General features: G+C 32.8%; 1 long non-coding RNA gene across 1 annotated transcript; it reads right to left on the reverse strand.

The window, feature by feature from the left end:
• Positions 1–4,004: 4,004 nt before the first annotated feature.
• Positions 4,005–5,059, reverse strand: LOC115880783. Its single transcript, XR_004049939.1, has 2 exons — positions 4,746–5,059; positions 4,005–4,611 (listed from the first exon to the last, which is right to left on the reverse strand). It is a non-coding gene; the product is annotated as an uncharacterized LOC115880783 (long non-coding RNA).
• Positions 5,060–27,573: the final 22,514 nt, after the last annotated feature.

The raw sequence follows: 27,573 nt of genomic DNA on the forward strand, positions 1-27,573 counted from the left end.
AAAAAAATACTCAACTCACTGAAAGATAGGAAGACCGTGTCAACGTGTCGTTGATACGGTATATCGGAACATATCGGCCTAGAGGGATACTAGTGCTAAAGCACTCCCTCGCTAACTCAGGTTCAAGCACGTCGTTCATGGAATCAGAACCGGCACCTAATGTTCAAAAAAAAATCTCGCAAAAGACCGGCTTTGTCAAAAATGGAACAACAGTCCTGGAGAATGCCCAGAAAATCTTGGTTGGGTCATCCAAACGCAGAACCGGAGAACTTATGGCTGGCACAAATGGCGTGCTTATGCTCACTGGTTGTGTGTTTGCTCCCTCAAAACGGGTCGTTGCAGGCTGAGTCACATCTGCAGAGGATGAGACTGGCAGAAGACGCCGAATAGACAAATCTATGAAGCACGTTATGTGTACAGAAAAATGACAGAACCAGGTTCCAATTTAATAGCTGATGACAGAACCAGGTTCCAATTTAATAGCAAAACTGTGGTCGACTTATCAGTTTTATCACTTATCAGACTTATCACTTATGAGAAATATCAATCTCGAATATAACCAACTTTATTAAATGGGCAAGTTTTGAGGGTGAAATTTAACTGAGTGATACTGAGCCACAATAGGCCCTTCTGGCTGCAGTGGAAGATCCCTCAGGGATCCACTCTGAGTAAAATACAATACAAGTGACTACATTAATGCCATAAAAAAGGGGAAGTAACGGTCCTGACATTTAACAAAAAACTTGTCATCATCATCAGCTATTCAACCATATCCAATTATAGTGTAGCCGCCCTCACATACTCCCATATCCAACAAGTCCTATGGGTATTGCGCACCCGGAATAAAATCTACAAAATAAAATATTTTTTTTTGTAAACCCTGCTGCGTTAATCTAACGGAGACTAGTTGGGCCCATTGTTGTCTAGTGCTGGTTATGTGGGCCCAAGTTATCCCTGCTAATTTCCGAATATCATGGTCTCATCTCAGCTTCTGGCTTCCTCTAGGTCTCTTAATTCCTCGTGGGTACCATGCTGTAATTCTTGTGGTCCATCTATTGTCAGTTCTTCTTGCCAGGTGTCCTGCCCATTGCCATTTGAGGAATTTGACTCTGTGGATGACGTTTATTACCTGAGTCTTTTGTCGTTTCTACTCTATTCTTTTACGGTCTCTTATGGTTAACCAGCATATTTCGTACCATTGAGCATTGAGCAATCTGCAGTTTCCTTATGATATCCGTTTTAATTGTCCAGGTTTCGCATCATGACTGGTAGTACACATTGGTTGAATGTTTTCTTCTTTAGATAGAGTGGCATTCTAGATTTGAATATGATTGAATTTCTTCCATAAGTACTCCATGCTAACTTAATTCTTCTGTTGATTTTTGGTAGTAGAGATCCCCAGTTGTGTATTAGTTGTCCCAAATATTTATATTCTTCTACTATTTCCAGTGTTGTGTTATTTATTAGAATGTATTTTCTATCTATTAGTACATTACTTTAGTTTTTGCTAAATTCATTTTAAGACCCACTTTAGAGCTGGCTGTATTCAGTTCATTAATTTGTGCTTGCAATTCTTCAGGGCTATTGGCAATCAGGACTATGCCATCAGTGAGGATTATGCCATCAGGACTATGCCATGGTTAAGATATTCTCCATCTATTTTTAATTCTTTGTTGGTCCAGTCCAGATGACGAAAGATATCTTCTAATGTTGCTGTAAACAGCTTTCGGGATATCGCGTCTCCCTGTTATTCTCCTTTACCAGTTGGGAACTCTGGGGTTGTTTTATATGAAAACTTGTATTGATATAAAATTACATTAATGTATTGAAAATGTACGACTAGTAAGAGCAAACAGAAAATAAAAAATCTCTCATATATCGATGTTACTTCTTAAGGTAAACATCCCTACTACTACCGGTGGTAGTTCCCACCTTAACCGATAATGAAGTCAATTAGATGGAGTGCAGCGCTGAGGTTAAGTTTATAAGAACTATAAGAAGCGTACGTACGACCAGTGGCGCCGATAGAGACAGGTGCCGGGAAGTGAGATAAAAAAGGTTTATGAGTTTGGTAGGAAAGATCTGCTTCTATTCGATATAAAGATTTATAGTTATGTATAGCTATACGATTTAACGTTTTTTGTAGCATTGAATCACTAAGATAATGTGATTCGGATCTTACATTCGTGGATTAAAGAAATTACGTTTTAATGTATATTTTTTATGAGCCTGCTTTAATTAAGGCACGTATACATTGCTAATTCCTACAATATAGATTATAAATTACCTATTATTGAAGAAGTTATATTAGTATTACAGTATGTATATCTAAGATCTATAATAACTTACTTTTTTCTGTACTTTATGTTGTGCAGGTATACAGTTTTGTACTCTAATATTGTATATCGGAATTTGACCATACCATACTACTTATTTTATGATTGTTTTGCCAGGAAAATAGTATAAAGAACATAAATAAATGACATCTAGGTATCATTCATTTCAGCGGTCATTGCATACCTTTTTTTTCTTCGTTTTATAATTTTCTTCGTTTGTTTCTTTTAAAATAGACCCACAGCAGTCTCCTAACAGTCCAGAAATCTGTTAGGATATTGCTTTTTATGTATATTTTTTGAATAACATTTCTTCTATAAAGTCTACAGTTTTTTTCATGCCAAAAATGTCAGTCATTTTCGTGATCTGAGGGCTACCTTTGATAATTGTTAAATATTATTCCATTGTTTGTTTACAAAATTGTTTTTTGTAGTATGTTAATGTAATACTTTTTATATTTCTACAAGAAAACAAAGCAAACAAAACTCAAATTAAATAAACTTCATACGACCATAACAAATAAATTACTTATTATTCTCCTTCAAAGTTTAAAACTTTTTTCTCCATTGTTCTATATCTATAGTATAATATCGATATCAACAAATGAAACTCCCAAAAGTTACTTTTTTTCTCTAGTTTGTTTTGATACAGTTTTAATTATAAATTAGGGGCAAAAACTTCTATTACAAAGGACTGAGTTGTTATTATAATAAGACACCTTTCGTTATTAAAAAAGAACATATTTTAGACCAACTTTATTGATTTAATCATACCGGGTGTTTCTCAAAAGTGGCTCACCCCTGTAACTATTTTATTTTTTTCAGATAAAAAAACTAGATTTGGTATGTTAATATATGACATAAATTAGGGTTGATTGAATATTTAAATTTTTTTGATAACTTCCTGTTTCACCGGAAATTACTTTTAATTTTTAAAGCACTCTCGGTATTTTTTCACTTTATTTGATAGAAAATAGCATTCTGAATATATTGACATATCATATGTCAATGTTTGCCATTTTCGCTTAAAAAAATTACGTATTATAAATTAAATAAGTGCCGTGGCTGTGCTAAAACACTAATTTTTAAGCAAGGAGCTTTGGAAAAATAGATTTAATCGTCTAATGTTTTTCGTGTATTGTCCTGGCCGGTTAAAAGATGCTCAAATCGTATGGCTTATTAACATATTAGGGTAATGCATTTTTTGGTGAATAATTTGTTTTCATACATTTGGTTATTTCGAGCCAAATTGTCGTTACAAACCGTATGTTATAATTTCAAATAAGCCGTATATGGAAATCAAAAGTTGATATATGGAAATGTTAAATATAATTATAACAATTACTATTACACATGTCATTCTATTTAAAGCGTCATTTTCTATCGAATAAAGTAAAAAATGGTGTCATTTAAAAATCAAAGGTTGTAGTAATTTCCAGCGAAACAGGAGGTGACCGAAAACAATTGAATTGGCCGACAATCAATCCTAATTTATGTCATATACCAAAGTACCGAATCTTATTTTTTTATCTGAAAAAATTAAAAAGTTATATAGAAGTGAATCAATTTTTAGAAACACCCGCTATATATATATATATATATATATATATATATATATATGTTAGATTAGGGACAGATAATTAGTCTTTTTACTTAAATTAAACCACTATATTCCTCAAAATACGTTTTATTCCGCTTAGAAATACGTGAACAGTTCGAAAGTCGATCTAAAACTCACTAAACTTATAAGAATGATGCAACATTCGCAATATTGCTCCAGCTTTGTTTTTCGAAGAAGGGCCACGCTGCGGCGGTCTCGGAGATCAGGTGTCGTAAGCTGACGTAATTTAGAGAAGCCAGCTATCACGGCCTTCCTGGCGTCGGGGTGTCCTCGCACCGTTTGCAGTCTGAACACATGACAGCGTGTAAACTTTGACAGCGGTAATCTGTAAATATTTCAGAACACTTACTGTTCAAAATATATTCGGGGAACAAATCAGAATTAATCTGAATTAATCTTGAAGACAAAATTTCCTTAACTGATTTTACTGGCAGTTACTTTTACAACATCAAAGCAAAACAAAAATTTCAAGGCTTGCCATATTAACCTCTGAGGGTTAAGGCTAAACAAAACTAGTTTAAGGATCCAACTTTCCAAAATAAAAGTAACTTAGCCACAATATAAATTCTTGACGTTTTACATAACCTAAGTTTATGTTCGTAAAACTATGCCTAAACCAGAGGTTTGGGACCTTGTACATGCCTGCCACGCAGGAACCTTTAAGTATAACCTGTTGAATCAGAAACTTTAAAATAAAATCAGTGTATGCCTGCCACGCAGGGACCTTTAAGTATAACCTGTTAAATCAAAAACCTTAAAATAAAATCAGTGTATGCCTGCCACGCAGGGACCTTTAAGTATAACCTGTTGAATCAGAAACTTTAAAATAAAATCAGTGTATGCCTGCCACGCAGGGACCTTTAAGTATAACCTGTTAAATCAAAAACCTTAAAATAAAATCAGTGTATGCCTGCCACGCAGGGACCTTTAAGTATAACCTGTTGAATCAGAAACCTTAAAATAAAATCATTGTATGCCTGCCACGCAGGGACCTTTAAGTATAATCTGTTAAATCAAAAACCTTAAAATAAAATTAGTGTATGCCTGCCACGCAGGGACCTTTAAGTATAACCTGTTGAATCAGAAACCTTAAAATAAAATCAGTGTATTCCTGCCGCGCAGGGACCTGTAAGCATAACCTGGTAAATCAGAAACCTTAAAATCAATTTATGCCTGCCACGCAGGGACCTGTAAGTATAACCTGGTAAATCAGAAACCTTAAAATAAAATCAGTTTATGCCTGCTACGCAGGGACCTGTAAGTATAACCTGGTAAATCAGAAACCTTAAAATAAAATCAATTTATGCCTGCCACGCAGGGACCTTTAAGTATAGCCTGCTAAACAGGGACCTTTAAATATAGCCTGTTAAACAGGGATCTTTAAATATAGCCTGTTAGACAGGGACCTTTAAATATAGCCTGTCATAACAGGGACCTTTAAATATAGCCTGTTGAACAGGGACCTTTAAATATAGCCTGCTAAACAGGGACCTTTAAATATAGCCTGCTAAACAGGGACCTTTAAATATAGCCAGACGAAAACCATTTAGTCGTTTCATTGCATAGCGCTGGTTAGGTAAACAAGCCGTTATCTTAAACGGTCCTTTGTATCAAGGGACTAACTTACCTCCACTAAACTGGGTATTCTCTACTACAACTTTTTCTCAAATGTAGTAGGCTTTACTGATCATGCGTTTTTTTTTTATTTGAGTATGCTCGTCCACTCCTGACTTTTACAGCAATCGTGTTAAGGGTTGTTTTACCTGACTGTTTATATTCCATCTAATTATTATATAATTTTACATTGCTTTCCCAGCAAATAACTGTCAATTATCTAAGCCACAGATAAAAAATACTCTATTTTTTTTTGTTACTGGCTTAGGTACAAGTTTTACAATATTTTCTTAAAATTGTTTTAATCAATTCCGATGGTAGTTACACCACCATTTAAAAATTTCAAGAATAAGGTCATTTGCTTTAATTATTTTTGAAAAGAGAGTGCTTACGTTCCTTTTCACACACTTAAAAACAAATCAAGTGGATATAAATTGATTCCCTAATTGTTATCATTTTGCATAAGCAGTATATTGGATATAGGCACCCAGAATGGTCCTTCAAAAGAAAACGTAGAATAAAATAACACATGCAGCTTGCGTATATGTCTAAAATAAACAAACAAAAAAATGCTTTGTTTTAATAAAATACATCACGAACTAATAATCTCTGTCTGGAGTTGCATTTTGTCTTTTTTTTTAAGTCTGTTTTCTATACTCGTAAATTTTGATGAATTCTATTAGTCTTATCTACTGCGTCTTTCTAAACACTTGCTTCTGAAAATGGATGACCTGATTCTATGAAATGATTAGCGTAATTTCATTTTCTATTTTTTTTACTCTTTTTCATTTACCCAACTCTAAAATGAGAATGTTGGCTGTGGACATTTTAAATTTACCACATCGTCAAAAGCCGCAACTAAAAGAACCTTTAGTACTTATGGATTTGTTCATCGGCCAAGAAGAAACATTTCTTTTATATAAAAGATGTTCTATGTTCTTTGAATCTACCTTCTAAATTTCTACCGGTCTGGCCTATACAACAGACATTGCATTCTGAACAGTTCAACTTATAGATTGATAGTGTTGTTTTCCTATATTTACATTAAAAAGTAAACCTGATATGGCCTAAGACGGTTCAAATGCTACCGCTGTACCATTTAACTTCTCATTATTTTATTTATTGCTTTTATTAAACCTAGTGTTTTGTCTTATTGTATTGTTTCTAATTTTTAGTTCTGATAGCTTGACTTAGTGCAAGAGCACATGCTGAATAAACCATTGATTTGTACGCTGCTAATTTATGTTGTATTGAATGTTTAAAATTATGATAACCTCTGTAAACATCAGCTTTCTCAAGATATCAAATTCTAATTTCTCTAGTCTACTTTTGACATTGTTAGATCTTAGAAATTAATTTTATTATCTTAGTTAGTACTCAGTTTCATTCAGTTTGAGCTTCTCAGTTTCAGACTCATTCAACTGATATAAAAAAAAAGATAAGAACATGATCTACATGATCATACAAGATAATAAAATATCAAAATATTATGATTTTGAAAAGTGTTTCAGTAAATTCAGACAGAAAACTTTCTGCAAGTAAATGACTTAGCGGAGAACCTAAGCAAAATCCTTTTTGTTTGTCTATAAAAATATCTTCAAACACGAAACAATTTTCGTTCATGTAGCTTAAAAATTCCAGACTTATTGTTAAACGATAATGTTAATCTCACATTTTTGCATGTTTTAATTTTTTTCTGTAAGTTCTCATAATAAACGATAAATTTCTTTCCAGAAAGTAAATTCTAGTGTTAAAACATTTTTTAGCGTCCGGTTACTGTTTGAAATAAAATTAGTTCGATTGCATCTTTAAATTATTTTAGTGATTTCAATACGCTTCATAACTTGGTAATGTACTATTTAACAATGTGTATAAACTGTCAAAACAAACTCTGGCAATATATGGGCATTTTATCTTAACTACAAAGGAAACTAACTGCCACTATTTTCATTGAAATTTAAAATTAACTATAGCATTATTATTTTTCTTGTACAGATTAACTTTTATAACCCTTCTAAAAGTTTTCCACTTTTAAATGACAACTTCTTAAATGAGAACAAAGAATTAAATTCAATTCTGAAATAAGTTTTGTCTGACAACTTATTAAACTACCAATTCTTACATTACCAGTAAGAACTAAATTAAATTGTTTGTAAGACTGCATGTCAAATGGTCTGATACTTAGCTTTTTTTTATATTGTGGAAGGCCATGGTCATAGTTGTTTACGAACGGCAACGTGGTCCGCCGATCTTGCTGATATGTTGCTGATGCAGCGCATATCTGTCCTTAGGTAACAATGCACGAACTGTGGGGCCTTACAGTCGTCTGTCAGCTGAGAAACTTTCTCGGTCATGAGGTCTCCAACCATAAACAAATAAAAATAAAATAGTTTGATTAATAATATACTCAATATTACTAAAACTTTTTAATACTCAACTTTTGTTCAGAAGTAAACAAATCATTGGCTGTGCTAGACATTAAAGTGCTGAGCTCACTTATTCGGGCTATTTTCCGGGCTAATCCGTCCTTCAGCTTCGGCACTGGCCTTGTCCAGACCGATGACATCGGTTGGCGGTGTGTCAGCCAGAAAATGTTGAGAAACCAATAATCTGGAACTTGGTCCATGACGTAACACATTTAGTATGTGAACCAACTCTCGAAAGGATTGTGATTAAATGCGGTCCATGTTTTTCCTTGTTCAGCAGTAACAGTTGCTCAAGCTCCAGCTGTCTCTCTCTCTTTAAAATATTCAGAAGTCGGCTCGACATTTGTTGATACATTTCCATTTGAATCTCCAACACACTCCGACGGAACAATGTCTTCTATTCAATTTAATGTTTTCGTTCTGAAGGCACTCAAGAATTAATTGTTTTATTGTTTATTTGTCCTTTAACGATCAATAATACACAGGAGAAATTATTCTTCTGCTAGATCAAAATCGGTATCGTCAGAAATTGGCATATTTCGTCATGTTACGCAATACTGTCTTAATATTCAAAAACTTCACTTTTCACTACTTTTGGGCACACTGGGGTATACTCTCACTTCTGATGTTAGATTAGGGACAGATAATTAGTCTTTTTACTTAAATTAAACCACTATATTCCTCAAAATACGTTTTATTCCGCTTAGAAATACGTGAACAGTTCGAAAGTCGATCTAAAACTCACTAAACTTATAAGAATGATGCAACATTCGCAATATTGCTCCAGCTTTGTTTTTCGAAGAAGGGCCACGCTGCGGCGGTCTCGGAGATCAGGTGTCGTAAGCTGACGTAATTTAGAGAAGCCAGCTATCATATATATATATATATATATATATATATATATATATATATATATATATATATATATATATATATATATATATATATATATATATATATATATATATATATATATATATATATATATATATATATATATATATATATATATATATATATATATATATATATATATATATATATATATATATATATATATATATATATATATATATATATATATATATATATATATATATATATATATATATATATATATATATATATATATATATATTGCCTTCCAGGGATTGGTCATGAAGAAGAAAGTAATTTCTTTTAATCTAATTTTTAGGACATTATACAGGGTGTCCCAGAAATAAGTGCAAATATTTTAACTGGTATCATGATATTAGATTAAATTTACAAGAAAGAAAATCCAGTAAAGATTTAGTGGTTCTCAAAATTTTAGCAAAAAATAATTTTTTTTGGAAATTTTCAAAGTAAAATAACTCCGTTATTTTGGACTTATTTGCAAAACGATAAAGAGAAAATATATTTCTTTTATCGAGATCTATCACCTCTTAAAATATTTACACTTATTTCTGGAACATCCTGTATAGTTGGCCTCAAATTTATCATGTTGTTAATATTGTCCCACTGTATAGTACAACCTGTTTATGCCGTGATGATTTTTATTTATACAAAATACGCATGTTAAAAAAAGCTGTCTACATATATGCAAATTATTATTACGCCTCTATAAAACAAGTTTCGCGCTCACGCAAAATCGTATCAACGGACGCTACTGAGGCGAATGCCCACCAGCAAATGAATGGATCTATCTTGCATGGGCAGTGGAAAACCTTCATTCATGAGAAACGCGACCGTAAGGCCAGCAGGTGCCTGTTCAATTTGTTTTAATTTAGGTTCAAATGAATCCGCGCCTAATTGGAATCAATGCCGGTTATCTTTTTTTCTTTACTCTAATTTGGCGCTCTCTTACGATAATCTAAATTAGCTCCGTTTTTTCTTACTCTTTGTTTCCTGTGAACTAGTTTTGAACGTGAACGCTTTTCACACACAACAAGTTATAGTCGGCTGTGTTACGGTTTAGTTCATAAACTGTTCCCCTCATTGAGAAAAATAACAATTACTATTACACGAGTATTCTAATTCATATTTTCAGTGATGGAAAAATAGAATTTGAAAAGATTTAGTAATAACTAATTATTGCAACATAATATTTTTTATATGTTTAATCTCTATTATATATTTTACAATTTACATTTTACAATTTACTTTTAAAAGCAGTAATCGTGTTTTAGATTTGGAGGAATCATGCCATCAGGAGCAGTATTAAACCAAACTGTGAGTTCACGCTTAGATTTTACCATAAATAAAAATAATTAATTGAACGCCCCTGGTTAAAGTACCAGAGGTTAACAGAAGAAGCCTTATGTTAGATGTGGATGAAGAATGCCAGCAGAAACACCCAGAACCAGCCTATCCATGTCTTCAGATGCTGATCTCATTAATTCGTCACAAAACATGCTTCTTCTGGAAGATTCTGGAGCGTCATCGTATGTAGATAATAATAAAATATCATATGGTTGCCAAGAATCTATCCATGTTTTCAGACGTAAATTGAACATACCATTAAAAGTACTATTCTTAGAGCATGTTATAAAATGCAATTTAATGTTATTGGGTGCAGATTAGTATATTACATACCACGGAGGGAAGTGTTTCATTACTGTCGCGAGATTAACTAAATCTCGAGGCAATAATGAAAACTTTCCTCTGAGGTTTGTATACTATTTTATTTACAACGACATCATTAATTAAAAAATAGGGACAGTATTTTATTTTGAAAAAAAAAATGCGAAAATTTGTCGTTTTCTGTTTTGGCATTTCCATATCTCTAATTACCGGTACCAGTGGTTGTTATGGCGCAAACCCTTAACAGCAAAACAAACAACTAAGTGACAGTTTTAAGTTTCTAGTTCGCTTTTTCCAATTTATATAACATAGAAAGCCAGAATGTTGTCGGGAAGTTCTGATAATGAAGACTACTTTAATACTGGTACTGCACTAGAACTTACAGAAGCTGCAAAAAGAGCAAAAACCAGTTTACTTCCAGAGAAAAGTAGGAGGCGATATGAAATAGCATGAAAGTATACAAAAAAATGGTGTGCCGAAAGAAATGCTAATAATATTGCTTCGGAGACAGTCCTGGTGGTATATTTTAGCGAAGTAGCAAGGCAGAAAAAGCCATCTACTCTTTGGGCTACGTACAGCATGATATGGACAATGCTGGAATTAAGGGAAAAGATTGACATATCAAAATATCACAAACTCGTCGCTTTTTTATAACGCCAGAATGTAGGTTTTAAGCCAAAGAAGTCTAGCATTTTTACATTCAACAAATAAATGTATTAAAATCTTCAATAATTATTCTTAATCTTCTTGTTTATTTTTGTTGATGTTAGATAAGTATTTAATAACAAGAATATTTTTCTTAATTAAATGAGGCGAGAAATAAGAAAAACCGAGTCAGGGAAATGGGTCAGGGAAATGGAAGGGGGAAGAAATGTAGATAGTTTGACACTTTCAAATTTTTTAAAAGTCAGTAATGTCAGTATTACATATATGTGGTTGCAAATAAAGTAATAAATCATACTGTGTTCAAAAAAGTCTTACATGTCTTCAGAAGTGGTTGAAACAAAAACCCCTTTTACAAAAAAAAAATCAATAATAAAACAAAAATTATATGTGGTGTAGATAATAATAAATTATCATATAGATTTCGAGAAGTTATTATCCATGTCTTGGAATGTGTACTGAATGTCATCTGAACCTGCTTATTTTACATCTTAATGATTTTTTTTCTTTTACAAAAGATAATCCTAATATAAAATAAAATATTATTATATAATATTATTGGCTGTAAATAATGCTCGTATATTATGGAGCGTTCATGAACCATCCATGTCCTCTAAATCATCATTCTACTGAGAACCTGCTTGTTTTATATTTTAATGCTTTCATTATACAAAAAATATTATATATATATATATATATATATATATATATATATATATATATATATATATATATATATATATATATATATATATATATATATATATATATATATATATTAGGATTATAAAATAACTTAAAATCTTGGAAAACACATTAGATCAGACACATCCATTATATCAAAAACAAATATCTTGAAATTTAAATCAAAAAGTCCGTATGTCCCATTTCATGTAAAATACATCACATCGTCGTTGAAATGTGTTAAACTGATAAACCATTAATCCTAATTTTACAGGAGGGAAATGAAACGGTACAAAAAATATGTACCCATAGCAAGTATGTTATTTCTTCTATTGTATGCGTTATTATTTCCATTATAATGCTTTATATTAGCGAAAAATAAAAATCAATATTTCGTTTAATACTTAACGTTAAAAAATTATGATTTGATTTAGTTGTAGAATTAGTGGTAGTGGGGGTTAACCACTGCCATCTTAAAGATCTATTATGCCCACCTTATTTATTACACGGGTTATATCTCATCATGCAGTCTATAACCCATCATACTTGAGGATTCTCCTGTTGTAGGGGGGACAGGGAATACCCCAAGGGGATGGGAAATATCCCATCCTCCTCTGACAACAAATGTTCTTCTTCCGAGGGTATGGTCCACCGAGGGTAAGCCCACTTCAGGGTTTGGCCCTCCGTGCTCTTCACAGTAGAGGAGCTTTTCTCCGGCTGTGGTAAACGTGAGGTGGAAGCTGGAGGATCTGTCTCCATTTCTTAAACTTGATCTCACCTTAGACCTGATACCGGTGTGGTCCCGAATCTATAATAGAGTATATATCCCTCTTTCTCTATTACCCCCATGGATTTGAAATCAATTTCTGTTGTGAGGACCTGACCATGACCCTCCTCCCTCGAGTTAATGACTCGCCAGCTAGACGTCCTTACATTCGTGTTCTGAGCCTGGATACCGCTCAACAGGTAGGTGGTGTCTTTCCCCTCGCTCCTCTGCAGAAAGGCAGTGATGGTCGCCCTTTTTGGGATGTTTTCTCCCTTCACTGCAACGGCCTTGGTTAATTCTTAAAATTAGGTGCAGTTTCCACCAGCCAATCCGCCGATTCTTGAGATACACAATCTATGACGAACATGCTCACTCGAAAGTGTATCCCGACAAAACCCAGCTGACTCGTTGTGGACGGTTGCGTTGCAATCCGCTCGCTACTACTTCATCCAGTATCTTTTAGAGCCTCTTTGATTTAGTTGTTAATAATTAACTAGAATACAATTTGCATAACAATTTAGTATAATGTCAGATTTCATTTTACTAATTCAGTAAAAAGTCAGTAGTAAAACCAAGTATATGATTAGAATAAAGTTTAAATACGAATGTAGTGACTTATTCGCTAATTTTATATTAAAATTCGAAGTATTAAAAAATTCAAATTATCATTCCAATGAAACGATCATGAATAATTGTTTATACTATTCTTTGTCAGGCAACTATCATATATAACAATCTGATGCCTCTTAGCTATTTAACGGTAATAAAAAAATCTAGTAAAATTTGATACGTTCAACAACTGAACACCTACACAAGTTCAAACACCTATTTTCTTCACTCGTCAAAATAGACATAAATAATTAGCAGTACTTTTCCTTCGATTTCCTAACATTGATGTACCGTTTGATATTATTATTTCAATATGCCTATTTTTCCATTCTTATTATAATTAACAGTTATTTAAATCTCCTGCATGATTTATTTTATTGTTAATTTACAAGTACAGTAAAAGTTACAATTTATATTTTGTATTTTGTAAATAGCCTTAATAAGGAATTTATAAATAGGTAGGCATATTAATTTTAAACGGATTTCTAATTAATTCTTCAAAACATTTTATTAAAACGTTATTGCATTATAAAATATTTAATACTTGAACGAAATCAATACAAAAAAGTAATTTTCAACAGGTGTGATGAAATACTTTTTGTGTTCATTTAAATAAAGTTCTTAAAAGTATAGACACAATTTTAACACTGAAGAAATAAAAAGTAATTGATACAACTTACAAATACATACATATTAAACCTTTATAAATAAATGCCTTATTTTATGTCCTAGAATCCAAAAATGAAATAAAATACCCGGTGTCCTATCTAGAATGTTTAGGAGGGAAGTTAATCACCGTGACCTTACAGATCTATTGTGTGTTCCCCTTTCTTGAGTTATAACGAGTTATAACTCATCATACAGTCTCAGGGCTTTAACAAAAGCCAGTATCTGAGACGGCTCCACAGAGGCCAGTTCTTAATCCTCGACATCAGCCGTACCAAAGTTCATGGTACGAATGGTCGTCGTCTCGGCGCACTCAGTGATAAGGTGTTCTGGTGTTTCCCCATTTTTCCCACAGATTCTGCATTCGCCGTTGTGTCTCAGCTTCAGCCTATTGAGGTGTTCGTTGAGGAGACCGTGTCCTGTTAGAAACCCCGTGACAACAAGATTGTTGTTACTTGACTCTAGGAAAACCTTTGATTTCTCTCGGTCGTAAGTTCTGAGGAACTTTTCGAGTGCCTTAGACCGTTGGAGGACACCCATTCCAAGTTACGGATGGAGTCTTCCAGATTCTTCAGTTCCGCTTTCAGTTGGTTCCCGTTTGGAAACTGGTTCTGGTCCAGTTAGTAGTGTGTTCGCTCCTTTTCTAGCTAGATAGTTGTGGTGAGCAGGCACCCAGGGTAGGACTTTATTTTTTTTGCCTAGATTGTTGAGCTTCTCTAGGCATTCTTTGACCAACTTCGAATTGATGGTTACTGAGTTGATCGCGTTTAGTGCTGCTTGACTATCGGATAGGATGGCAATTTCCTACTTTCGATAGTTCCTATCTAAGATAAATTCAAGCATTACTACTAGCATTAAATTATGCACATTGTCTTCCCACGTATACCAATAAAATATTTTGTTTCTGCGCCACCCTGTATATCACTATGGCAAAACTAAAGAGCATTAAATACAAAAAATACCTAACATTAACCATCCCTGAGACCGACACAATTTAGACTATATTGATAAAACAAGCGTTCTAAAATAACAACTTTTTGGAAATAAAAATGTCACTATGTAATGAGAGTGTAGAAAAAAAATTAAATGGAAAACAAAGGCATGAAGATTATTAGGTATCTTCATATTTTAAATTTATTAGCGTGTAATCAAGTTTTATTTAGCATTCTACTAATTATTTTTCTAAATGATAATATATGTTTGGGGATAGTCTTTATTATGTCACAACTAAGCAGTAGCAACTGAATAGTGGCAACATCGCATTCACTCACACTTGCATTTTTGTCGCGTTTCCCAGTCGTCGCGTCCACCTGACACATGATAGCTTTGGGAATGTGCTGTTCGTCGTTTGTCCAGCATCTTCGTGGCATGTTTTTTCTCTTTTTTCTCCGTATCTGTTACGAGGCTTCTGTGTAACCAACAGTTTACCAGAAATCAACGTATTTACTTACGGTTCTCATTCACACCGTTACAGCGTACTTAGTGGTAGAAGAATGATACTAATACGAATAAAAAATAATGCAGTTTTAAGATAAAAAAAATAAAATGGAATAGATAAAATAACAAATATATTATTTCATTCAGATTATAATTGTTATTAATATGATACTGAGAGAAAAATACAGAAGAATATTGTTTTTTTTAATATAAAAAGGATAGGGTTTAGGAAGACATACAAATCCAAGGCTCGGTTGTGTAAATTGAGCCAAAATTACATTTATATAATTTTCCAGTAGAACAAAAAATATATTACAGTTCAATATAGAATATAGAAATAATTATGTTTGAGAACAGAATAAAATTATTATCCTTAACCCTCGAGCGGGCGCGTCCGGAATTTTGTACCGCAATTTTATTAATTTCGTTAAAAAAAATATCCATTGGACGTGGGTCGGTGGTGCCATTAAATATGTTTATTTAGGGATATTTGACACCCTAGATCGTAGTAGTTGCGTATCCAGCAATTTTAGTTCAGTAGCAATTAATTCTGTCGTAAACCTGGCAACTACTATTTAAGTTGCGATACTCCGTGCTGCTATATACGCGAATGATGAAAGTAAAATAGTTATCATGTTATTTAATTATTTTGATTTATTTGGTGTAATTTTAAATTAATTTAATTATTAATTATTTTTTCCATTGATTTTATAATAATTTCTTAAGTATATTGTTATATAACCTGTAATAATGACGGAAAGACCCAGTATAAAAATTCTTCCCAGAGATTTCCAAGTTTTCCTCGCTAAATATGCTTCAGAGGTAAAGGTACTAGTTAAAGACAATAAAAAGCGAGTTGATTCCTGCCATGTATGTGAAATGCATAAAACTATTAGTTTTTGCAACTATAAGGCAACACATTTATTCGCAAAAACTACAGTAAAAACTAATCAATTGTGTCACCGGTATATATCTTGTCACGCGTTTTGGCCTTAGCTCGGCTCTTTTAAATTAAAAAAAAAAGAAAATAAAAAAATTTAGAAAAGAAGAAAAAAAAATACGAAGAAGAAAAAAAAATATTATTAAGTTAGCGATTAAGAAAAATAAATATTTATGGAATTTGCAGGGGTCTAGTCGCGAACAAATTTATGCCCTAGCTCAGAAAATTCGGAGAGTAGGGGCGGGTTAAGAGCGCCACTGACTTTAGACGGAAAAAAAAGTCAGAAATCCCCCAAGGTGTATTTAGCGCCTTACAAGTTCCACAAATACATAAATAAAAAAAAAAAGTAAATAAATAAACAAAAATTAGTCAAGATCTTAGAGAATTATGTAGACATAGGGCCAAAGGAAATATAAAAAAAATAATGCAAACTGATTAGTTTCAGTACCCTCTATTGAAATATAAAAGGAAAATATAGGAAACAGTAAATAGAAAATACCAAATAGCAAATAGTAAATTAAATAAATCAATAAAAAAAAATTGTGCACCAAGAAAAATATATCTCACAATACGCAAGTAGCAAAATTACGTAAATACCTAGGTACCTTTCGTGATCACGTAAGATTTACAAAATAAAATATATATGTATATATCAGCGCAACTAAATTCAGCTAATATATCAAATTAATCAACAAATTAATAAATCAAATAAATAATACTAAACCAATTCACTAATAATAATAATTAATAATATAATTATTAAATAAATAAATCAAAATAATCAACTAATAATCATGAATTCATCAGTTCAAGAAATTTAGATATCGATAAAAAAAAATGAATAGATTTAAATTTTAAATAGAGACAAAAAGAAACTGTGTCAGCTGTATTAAATTTACAAAAAAAAAAATTAAAGGAAAAAAAATGAAATATTATTTTATCAACAGAATTAAGTATGTGAAAATTTATTCTAATTAAATTATAATGTAAAAAAAATTATCTACGTTCAGTATTCGTACGCACCAATGAAATTCAAATCGTAAGATAGGGAAAAAATAAAAAATTGAATTGTACGATACCAAATAGTTGAAAATCTTCTAAATCAAATCAATCTTGGGCAGACACCGTCGGCTGTCAACTGTCAACCGTCGACTGTCAACTCCTCCAGAAAAGTAAAATGGATACAGCGAAAAAAACTGCTCCAACAAAAAAACTGGCTCAGAGAGAAGTCTTCAACACAGAAGAAAAACTTCTTCGGCCCAGACAAAAAAACTCTTCGGCTCCGACAAAAAAACTCTTCGGCTCCGACGAAAAAAAACCCTACGGAGAAATAATATTATAGTTTCTCCATAGTACGAGATACCAAAAAAAAAGATAGTTTTTTTTTGCAAAGAAGCAAAAAAGTGGAAAGAAATGTATTAATTTAAAAAATAGGCTTTTACCTGCTAACTCAGGGTTTTCTACGAATTCTCAGGTGATTAATATTATTTCTTCCCCTGGATGGAATGGGGTGCTCAATAAAAAAGGCGGGCTGCTTGGTTGACCCACGTCAGCTTTTTGAGGTGAAAATCCGTCACCGGTAAACCGTAGCACCGTCCAAAAAACAAAAGGTAAGATAGGATGCTGCAGTAATTTTTTGAGGCACACTCGAAAATCCCCACAAGGGTAAAAATCAAAAACTTGACAAAAATGACCGAGAGGCCTCTGTACCTCACACTAGCTGAACATAAAGTGACCAAACCAAGGTAGTTCCAAGAAAAACGAAAACCTTTTTGCAACAAAGAAATAGCCAGATAAAAACACGAGCCCTTGATAAAATATGGATTGCCAACCATGAGCTGAATAAAGACATGAAGAAAAAGTTATATATTAAAGGGAAAATAAAGTTAATATCAATAATTTATATAATTAATAGAATAAATAAAGTTAACGAGATTAATGAAAGTTATATAGAAATTTGCCTATCAAAACATTCAAAAATTAATAAATAACAACAATCTAGAGATATTGCATGACTCACTTGCCGGATCGATACGATATATTTTAAGACGATTATGCTTAGAAAATTCTACCTAAAAATTAAAATAGAGCAACATAAATTTAATGAGTTTAACTAAGTGACAATAGGCTCAATAATTACTGTTGATTAAATAAAATACAAAAATATATAATCAATTTATTAAAGTATATTTTGGGTTGCCTAATAGTTAATGTTAATAAAAATATAAATAAATATTTGACAGTTCAATTCAAAATTTCTAACCTACGTATTTAGTATATAAAACAGAATTAACGGCGGAAAGAATTATTTTATCTATTTCGGCTAAAATAAATATTAAATTGTATTAAATCAAACTAGTTTTGTGCTGAAAAAAAATGTTATTAAGTGTGAAATATGTTTAGTTAAAAATAAGGATGGAATAATTACTTTTGTTAACATGTAAGTACGATTTATTTATTCTTGGTTTACTGAATTGAACTGATCGATATTTCAGACTAATAATAATATCAATTAGCGTTAAATTATTAAAGAAAAGAAATAAAATAGTTTAGTGAAATTTTGGCACGTTACAACCCCCCCTCTCCTTGGAATAGGAGGGAAATTTAAGGAGAAAATTTTCCGACGATGATAAACAAGAACTACTAAATGTATACTAAGAGAAAGCGAAGAAAATTATTGAAAGCAAATAGAAAAGTGAACTGAAGTAAGATATAAATGAGAAAGAAATTGATAATTATAAGTAACTAGGAACGAAAAGAAATAAAAATTACAAACTATATGACTTTAAAGGTACTAACTGATAAGGGTTAAAGGTACTGTAACTAAAAAAAACTAATCTAATAATAACTAATTCTAGGGACTCTAAATTCTAAATGGAACAGGAGGTAGGACAAGGATTTTGGCATTGGATAGGATTAAAGGTTAGGACATGATTCCCCTCAGGAAAATAGGATTGAGAGCAAATCACGGCTCGCGTGGGCAGGGGCGCATCCCTGAAGTAGGTCGGACCACCACTGGGAGTATACCTACTCGCTACCTCAGAAAAAAAAATAGAATAAAACAGTTACTCATCAGGATCTGAAACTTCATTGGCAAGTGCTGGGTCGGTGTACTGTTTTAAATCTTGTACATGCCAGATTCCTTTTGAGCAACCTAGGTCGTCTTGGAGTTCATACGACCAAGAACCGCATTTGCGTTTGATGGTGAACGGTCCTATGTACGGTGGCGCTAATTTTGCAGTATAATAGCAAGCAGCATCGGAAAGAACTTTATTTCTGCGCCAAACCTTGTCACCTGGGTTGAAAAATGCTGGACGGCGACGTAAATTATACCTGTGAGCATTGTTAGATCTTGAGGATTCGATTCTTTGTTGGACTTGTTTATATAACTTAATAAAACCTTCCTGGCGGACCTTCACATACGAATCTATATCAACATTCTTATTATCTACTTTATTAAAATTGCCATACAATTTATGTTCCTTACCAAATAACACGAAATATGGACTGTATTTTGTAGTCTCACTTGGCGAAGTTCGGATAGCACAACCAATTTCCTGTAGATGTTCATCCCACGTCCTGTGATTTTCCTGTTTAACATATGTTCGAAGCATCGTTTTCACTACTCTATTTTGACGTTCAACAGGATTAGCGCGGGGATTATAACTTGCGGTGTAAAATATTCGTGACTTATATTTCTTACACAAATCCTGGAAATCTTTGGATTTCATTTGCACGCCGTTATCACACGTCAGGAACATAGGTGTGCCAAAAAGTAAGAAAAATTTCTCGACGTGCTCTACCAAACTCTTAGAATTAGCCGATCTACAAGGATACAAGAAGACGGCTTTACTGAAATAATCCGAAATTACTAAAATGTAACAATGTCCCTTCTTGGAACGAGGCAGGGGTCCTATATAATCAAGGCTGATGGCTTGAAACGGTTCGGTTATTTCTGGACGCTCTCCCATTAGACCTGCGGGACGCTTTTGTTCAACCTTATTTTGAGCACATTCTACACAACATTTCACGTAACGAATAACATCTGATTTTAATTTTGGCCAATAGTAAAGCTGACCAATCTTAGCATGAGTCTTGAAAACACCAACATGTCCTGCAGCAGGAATATCGTGACACCTGTGGAATATGTCCTTTCTTTTATCTTTCGGAACTACCATCTTCCATTCCGTTGACGAAGATAACTCTGGTATACGCGATTTTACAAACTTATATAAAATATTATTTTCCACACGCCATAAAGGAAATTTTACAGGATTTTCTTGAACATTTTGTAACATATTCTTATACCATTTATCGGTCGTGTTAGAAAATTGGGGTAAATCTAAAATCTGGACAGAATCGATAGGAACAACAGGGGATCTCGAAAGAAAATCAGGAACAATATGGAATTTTCCCTTCCGATGGATAAGTTCGAAATCAAATTGTTGCAGACGCAACTGCCAGCGAGCTAATCTACCTTGAGGGTCCTTTACATTATGCAGCCACAACAAAGAGGCATGGTCTGTGATTACCTTAAAATGTACGCAATCCAAATAGTGTCTCAGTTTTTCTACTGACCATATTACAGCCAAACATTCCTTTTCTGTTACAGATAATTTCATTTCCTGCTTGGTAAGTGAACGGGAAAGATAACATATGACCTTTTCACCCTCCTCAAATTCTTGGGTAAGAACAGCTCCAAGTCCGTATGACGACGCATCGGTCTGTAAACAAAAGGGCTTCTCAAAATCGGGTCCTGTTAAAATAGGGGCAGTAACTAAACATTCTTTGAGTAGTGTGAATGATTTCTGACAATCATCAGTCCAATTCCATTTAACATTCTTCTTCGTGAGGTTGAGGATAGGTGCAAGAAGCGAGGAAAAATTTGGAACGAAACGCCTATACCACGATGCTGTACCCACGAATCGACGAACTTCATTAATATTCTTGGGTGGAGGAATATTGACAATGGCCTCTACTTTTTCTGGATCTGGACGAAGTCCTTGGGCATCTACTAGATAACCTAGATAACGCAATTCTGGTTTACAAAAATTGCACTTATCTAAAGACACGACAAGACCAGCTTTGGCAAGGCGGTCAAAAACAATTTCCAAAAGTTTCAGGTGTTCGGAAAAAGATGAAGATAAAATAACAATATCATCGAGGTAGACCATAACATTTGGCTCAAGTTCCGGACCAAAAATTGTATCAACAATACGCTGCCAAGTAGCAGGCGCATTTGATAGACCAAACGGCATTCTGCGAAATTGGAACAAGCCTCTCCCAGGCACTGTAAATGCAGTGTACTCACGAGAACTCTCATTCAACGGTACCTGCCAAAAAGCGGATTTAATATCAACCGAGCTAATAAATTGGGCATTCCGTAACCGATCTAAAATTGTGGAAATATAAGGAATGGGCCAGGCGTCTTTCTTCGTGCGTTCATTCAGCTTGCGAAAATCGATGCAAAATCTGAAAGATCCATCTTTCTTCCGAGCAAGACAGACAGGACTAGACCAAGGACTATTCGATCTCTCTATCACTCCAAGTTTAAGCATTTCTTCGACCTCGTCGTCAATAAATTTTTGTTTGTATGGAGACACTGGATAATATCGCTGTTTTATTGGCCTGGTTCCTGGTTCAAGAACTATCTCATGTTCAGCAACTCTACAACAACCAAGAGTAGATCCCATCTGAGATAATTTCTCTTCCACCAATTTATCCAAAGCTGTTTTCTCTACAGGCGTTAAAAGGTCTTTACTCTGCACTCCACAAATCTGAGCAAGTTCAGTGTTCTCAGAAAAATGCCAAACGTCTTGCCTGAGATCAGGTACAATTTCCATCGATTTCCAAAAGTCTATGCCAAGAATAATTTTGTGAGATAATCCAGGAAGTATCAAAATATCAATAATTTTAGTTTTATTCATTAATGTTATTGGTGTTTGAATATAACCTATACTAGTGCATACTTCACCATTCGCAACTGTACATGAACTTTCTTGCTTAATTAATTTCAGTCCCAGACTCAACAGAATTTCGTAACCAGGCAAGCCAACTAATGTACGACTCGCACCGGAATCAAGTAAACCCAAAAGTGAATAGCCTAAAATACTAATTTGAAGGTAAGGACGTTGATCGCCTTGCGCATGGGAAACAATATAGTCAAGGAGAATTTTATTTTGAAAATCTTGGGTGTTATTTGCATGGGCCGTTAATAGTGTGGATTGAGAGGAAATAGCACGACCTAACGATTTCCCCGAGGGCCGTTTCCCGAACTGGAACACTTTGGACAGGTTCTAGTTATCACATCTGGTGTACCACAACGATAGCAATGCATTTTTCTGGGATTAGGACAATTACGATTTATGTGGCCTGTCTTCTGGCAATTCCAACAAGTAATTTCCCTAGACGAATTATGAGAATTATTCTGTAGGCCTCGAGAGATTTCACTGACTTGGTTTTCTTCATCAATAAAATTATAAGAAGTAGAAGGCTGTGAATTCTGCACTCCTACAAAAGCAAAGTCCGGTTCGACAAATTGTTGCTTCTTCCTAGACGGAGGTACGTAGCTTTCGGCACGATACTTCTTCACCTCTAGCTTAAGACATTCTCTCTCAAGCTCTTCAATTGTATTTACAACAGGAAGTTGCGTGGTATAAAATGGGGATAAATTCCTACACAAAATATCCAGTTGAGTATCTGGGGATAAACCATCATAGCGTCTAAACAATGCCTGCATACATGAAAGATAGTCAATGATAGTCTCGGAGGTATCCTGTGTTCTTTCTAAAATTTCTTTAAAGAGTCTAGCACGATAGTCAGGTGGCTCAAAATGACTGCGCAATAGGTGGCTTAAACCCTGCCAATCTTGAAACCTATTATTATTTGCCCTAAACCAATTTAAAGCTTTTCCGGTGAACAAATCGATGGCCGAATCAAATAATTGTTTTTCAGTTATATTACGAGCCAAGCGCAACTCATTCACTCTTTCTAGGAAATTGTGGACTGATAGTTTTTTAATGTCGCCGGTAAATTTTAAATTCCATTTCTCAAGGCTTAGATATTTCGAAGGGGAGACGCTATTTACAAAAGGAACAGATTGACTAGTAGAATTATGTACATGTGAGGAATGTAATGGTATATCATCATCAGGATCTCGAAAGTGATTGCTCAACTGAGGTTCTTGTCGAGACGTTGATTCTAAAGTATCGATTGCTGCTAAAACATCAATCAAAAGTTCGGTCTTCTCAGATTGCTGGTTGACGTTCAAAACTTGGTCAGGTATTCTATTTACACGGTTAAGCAGATGGACTAGTCTAGACTGAATGGACAGAAATTTGTTTTGGACGTTCTCTTCCGATGATACTGTACTAATGGACTCATTAACCTCGTCTAATAGCGTACGAATAATTATCTTTTCATCATCAAACTCTAGGTTATAGGGAGAAGATTTGAAAGCTCCGGCCTTTTCCATTTTTAATAAAGGTCGCAAGGTAGTTCTCAATTTATCGACAGTACTTTGATCATCAACAGACACACCACGAACCCTAAGCTCATGAAGTAACATTTCCTTTTTGAGATAACAAATATTCATTTTGAAATCCATAATGCCAAGAAATTTCAATAAAGTACAAATTTAATTATTAAATGTAAAATTTAAAAAAATAATAATGATGTTAATTATAAAGTAAAAATACGAAGTATTTATTATATCAGTAATTATATAAAGTTCAGTCCAAAAAGTAAACCAAGTTTTTAAGGTGTAAAATGGCAAAATAATACTTGTCAACAAAAATAAAGCAAAGAAAAAGTAAGTAAATATCAAATTAAAAATATCGATATCGAAATCACAGGTAAGTTAGTAATGCAATCCGCCAGGTAAAAAAAAACAAGGTAAATAGAAAATAGAAAAAGATAAATAGAAAAGGCAAATCAACTATATACCGAAACGTATATCAATCAAAAGGTAAGTAAAAATATCAAAGGTAAATCAAAGATAAATCAATGAAAATAATCAGTATCAATAATAATCAGGAGTCAAGATAATATTAAAAGAAAAAAAAAATGAATAAATATTAACCAGCAAGATGAATATAAAATTATTTGGCCCTAAGTCTCTATAGATATATAATAATAATAGATATTAATAGAATTGCCCTTTTTAATGCAATTGCCCTATTTAAATCAATTGCCCCACGTTGGGCGCCATAAAATTTGTCACGCGTTTTGGCCTTAGCTCGGCTCTTTTAAATTAAAAAAAAAAAAAAAAAAATTTAGAAAAGAAGAAAAAAAAAATACGAAGAAGAAAAAAAATATTATTAAGTTAGCGATTAAGAAAAATAAATATTTATGGAATTTGCAGGGGTCTAGTCGCGAACAAATTTATGCCCTAGCTCAGAAAATTCGGAGAGTAGGGGCGGGTTAAGAGCGCCACTGACTTTAGACGGAAAAAAAAGTCAGAAATCCCCCAAGGTGTATTTAGGGCCTTACAAGTTCCACAAATACATAAATAAAAAAAGTAAATAAATAAACAAAAAAAAAAGTCAAGATCTTAGAGAATTATGTAGACATAGGGCCAAAGGAAATATAAAAAATAATGCAAACTGATTAGTTTCCAGTACCCTCTATTGAAATATAAAAGGAAAATATAGGAAACAGTAAATAGAAAATACCAAATAGCAAATAGTAAATTAAATAAATCAATAAAAAAAATTGTGCACCAAGAAAAATATATCTCACAATACGCAAGTAGCAAAATTACGTAAATACCTAGGTACCTTTCGTGATCACGTAAGATTTACAAAATAAAATATATATGTATATATCAGCGCAACTAAATTCAGCTAATATATCAAATTAATCAACAAATTAATAAATCAAATAAATAATACTAAACCAATTCACTAATAATAATAATTAATAATATAATTATTAAATAAATAAATCAAAATAATCAACTAATAATTATGAATTCATCAGTTCAAGAAATTTAGATATCGATAAAAAAAAATGAATAGATTTAAATTTTAAATAGAGACAAAAAGAAACTGTGTCAGCTGTATTAAATTTACAAAAAAAAATTAAAGGAAAAAAAATGAAATATTATTTTATCAACAGAATTAAGCATGTGAAAATTTATTCTAATTAAATTATAATGTAAAAAAAAATTATCTACGTTCAGTATTCGTACGCACCAATGAAATTCAAATCGTAAGATAGGGAAAAAAATAAAAATTGAATTGTACGATACCAAATAGTTGAAAATCTTCTAAATCAAATCAATCTTGGGCAGACACCGTCGGCTGTCAACTGTCAACCGTCGACTGTCAACTCCTCCAGAAAGAAGTAAAAATGGATACAGCGAAAAAAACTGCTCCAACAAAAAAACTGGCTCAGAGAGAAGTCTTCAACACAGAAGAAAAACTTCTTCGGCCCAGACAAAAAAACTCTTCGGCTCCGACAAAAAAAACTCTTCGGCTCCGACGAAAAAAAACCCTACGGAGAAATAATATTATAGTTTCTCCATAGTACGAGATACCAAAAAAAAAAGATAGTTTTTTTTTAAAGAAGCAAAAAAAAGTGGAAAGAAATGTATTAATTTAAAAAAATAGGCTTTACCTGCTAACTCAGGGTTTTCTACGAATTCTCAGGTGATTAATATTATTTCTTCCCCTGGATGGAATGGGGTGCTCAATAAAAAAAAGGCGGGCTGCTTGGTTGACCCACGTCAGCTTTTTGAGGTGAAAATCCCGTCACCGGTAAACCGTAGCACCGTCCAAAAAACAAAGGGTAAGATAGGGATGCTGCAGTAATTTTTGAGGCACACTCGAAAATCCCCACAAGGGTAAAAATCAAAAACTTGACAAAATGACCGAGGCCTCTGTACCTCACACTAGCTGAACATAAAGTGACCAAACCAAGGTAGTTCCAAGAAAAACGAAAACCTTTTTTGCAACAAAGAAATAGCCAGATAAAAAACACGAGCCCTTGATAAAATATGGATTGCCAACCATGAGCTGAATAAAGACATGAAGAAAAAGTTATATATTAAAGGAAAATAAAGTTAATATCAATAATTTATATAATTAATAGAATAAATAAAGTTAACGAGATTAATGAAAGTTATATAGAAATTTGCCTATCAAAACATTCAAAAATTAATAAATAACAACAATCTAGAGATATTGCGCATGACTCACTTGCCGGATCGATACGATATTTTTAAGACGATTATGCTTAGAAAATTCTACCTAAAAATTAAAATAGAGCAACATAAATTTAATGAGTTTAACTAAGTGACAATAGGCTCAATAATTACTGTTGATTAAATAAAATACAAAAATATATAATCAATTTATTAAAGTATATTTTGGGTTGCCTAATAGTTAATGTTAATAAAATATAAATAAATATTTGACAGTTCAATTCAAAAATTTCTAACCTACGTATTTAGTATATAAACAGAATTAACGGCGGAAAGAATTATTTTATCTATTTCGGCTAAAATAAATATTAAATTGTATTAAATCAAACTAGTTTTGTGCTGTAAAAAAAAATGTTATTAAGTGTGAAATATGTTTAGTTAAAAATAAGGATGGAATAATTACTTTTGTTAACATGTAAGTACGATTTATTTATTCTTGGTTTACTGAATTGAACTGATCGATATTTCAGACTAATAATAATATCAATTAGCGTTAAATTATTAAAGAAAAGAAATAAAATAGTTTAGTGAAATTTTGGCACGTTACAATCTACCTATAGAAAAAGATTAAAGACATTTAGATGATAGTTTCATCTCCTTGCAATGGTTAATTTTTTTAAATATTTTGAAGCAAAGGTTCTGTTAGGTTTATTTTATTATATGTTTGGTATGATTCAGTTTTTGTGAGTTGGCAAAATTATATATATTATTTTATTTTGATTACTAAAAATGTTTCGTTTTGTTCCTTTTCTTATAATACTTTTAAGTTTTTTATGCGTTGATAAAGTAAATACGTCAAGGTCAGTTGAATTTTCTGTCAATTTTGAAATATCTGTCGAAATCTGCGCTGACTCGTTAAACATAATTTAGATAAATACAGCAGAAAAACAGCGTGCATTTTGTGTGTATGGTATAATCCTGCAACAATTTCCAACTTTTGAATTTGCCACCTTTTTTTTATATATTTATGATAACGCTTTTAGGGCCGGAGTGTGGGGATCTCCCTCATGCGAGAAGGCCTACCCACTAAAAACCCATCTGTGCTCTA

The sequence above is a fragment of the Sitophilus oryzae genome, unplaced genomic scaffold (genome assembly GCF_002938485.1).
Source record: "Sitophilus oryzae breed Bouriz unplaced genomic scaffold, Soryzae_2.0 scaffold_1658_pilon_pilon, whole genome shotgun sequence".
NCBI lineage: Eukaryota > Metazoa > Arthropoda > Insecta > Coleoptera > Curculionidae > Sitophilus > Sitophilus oryzae.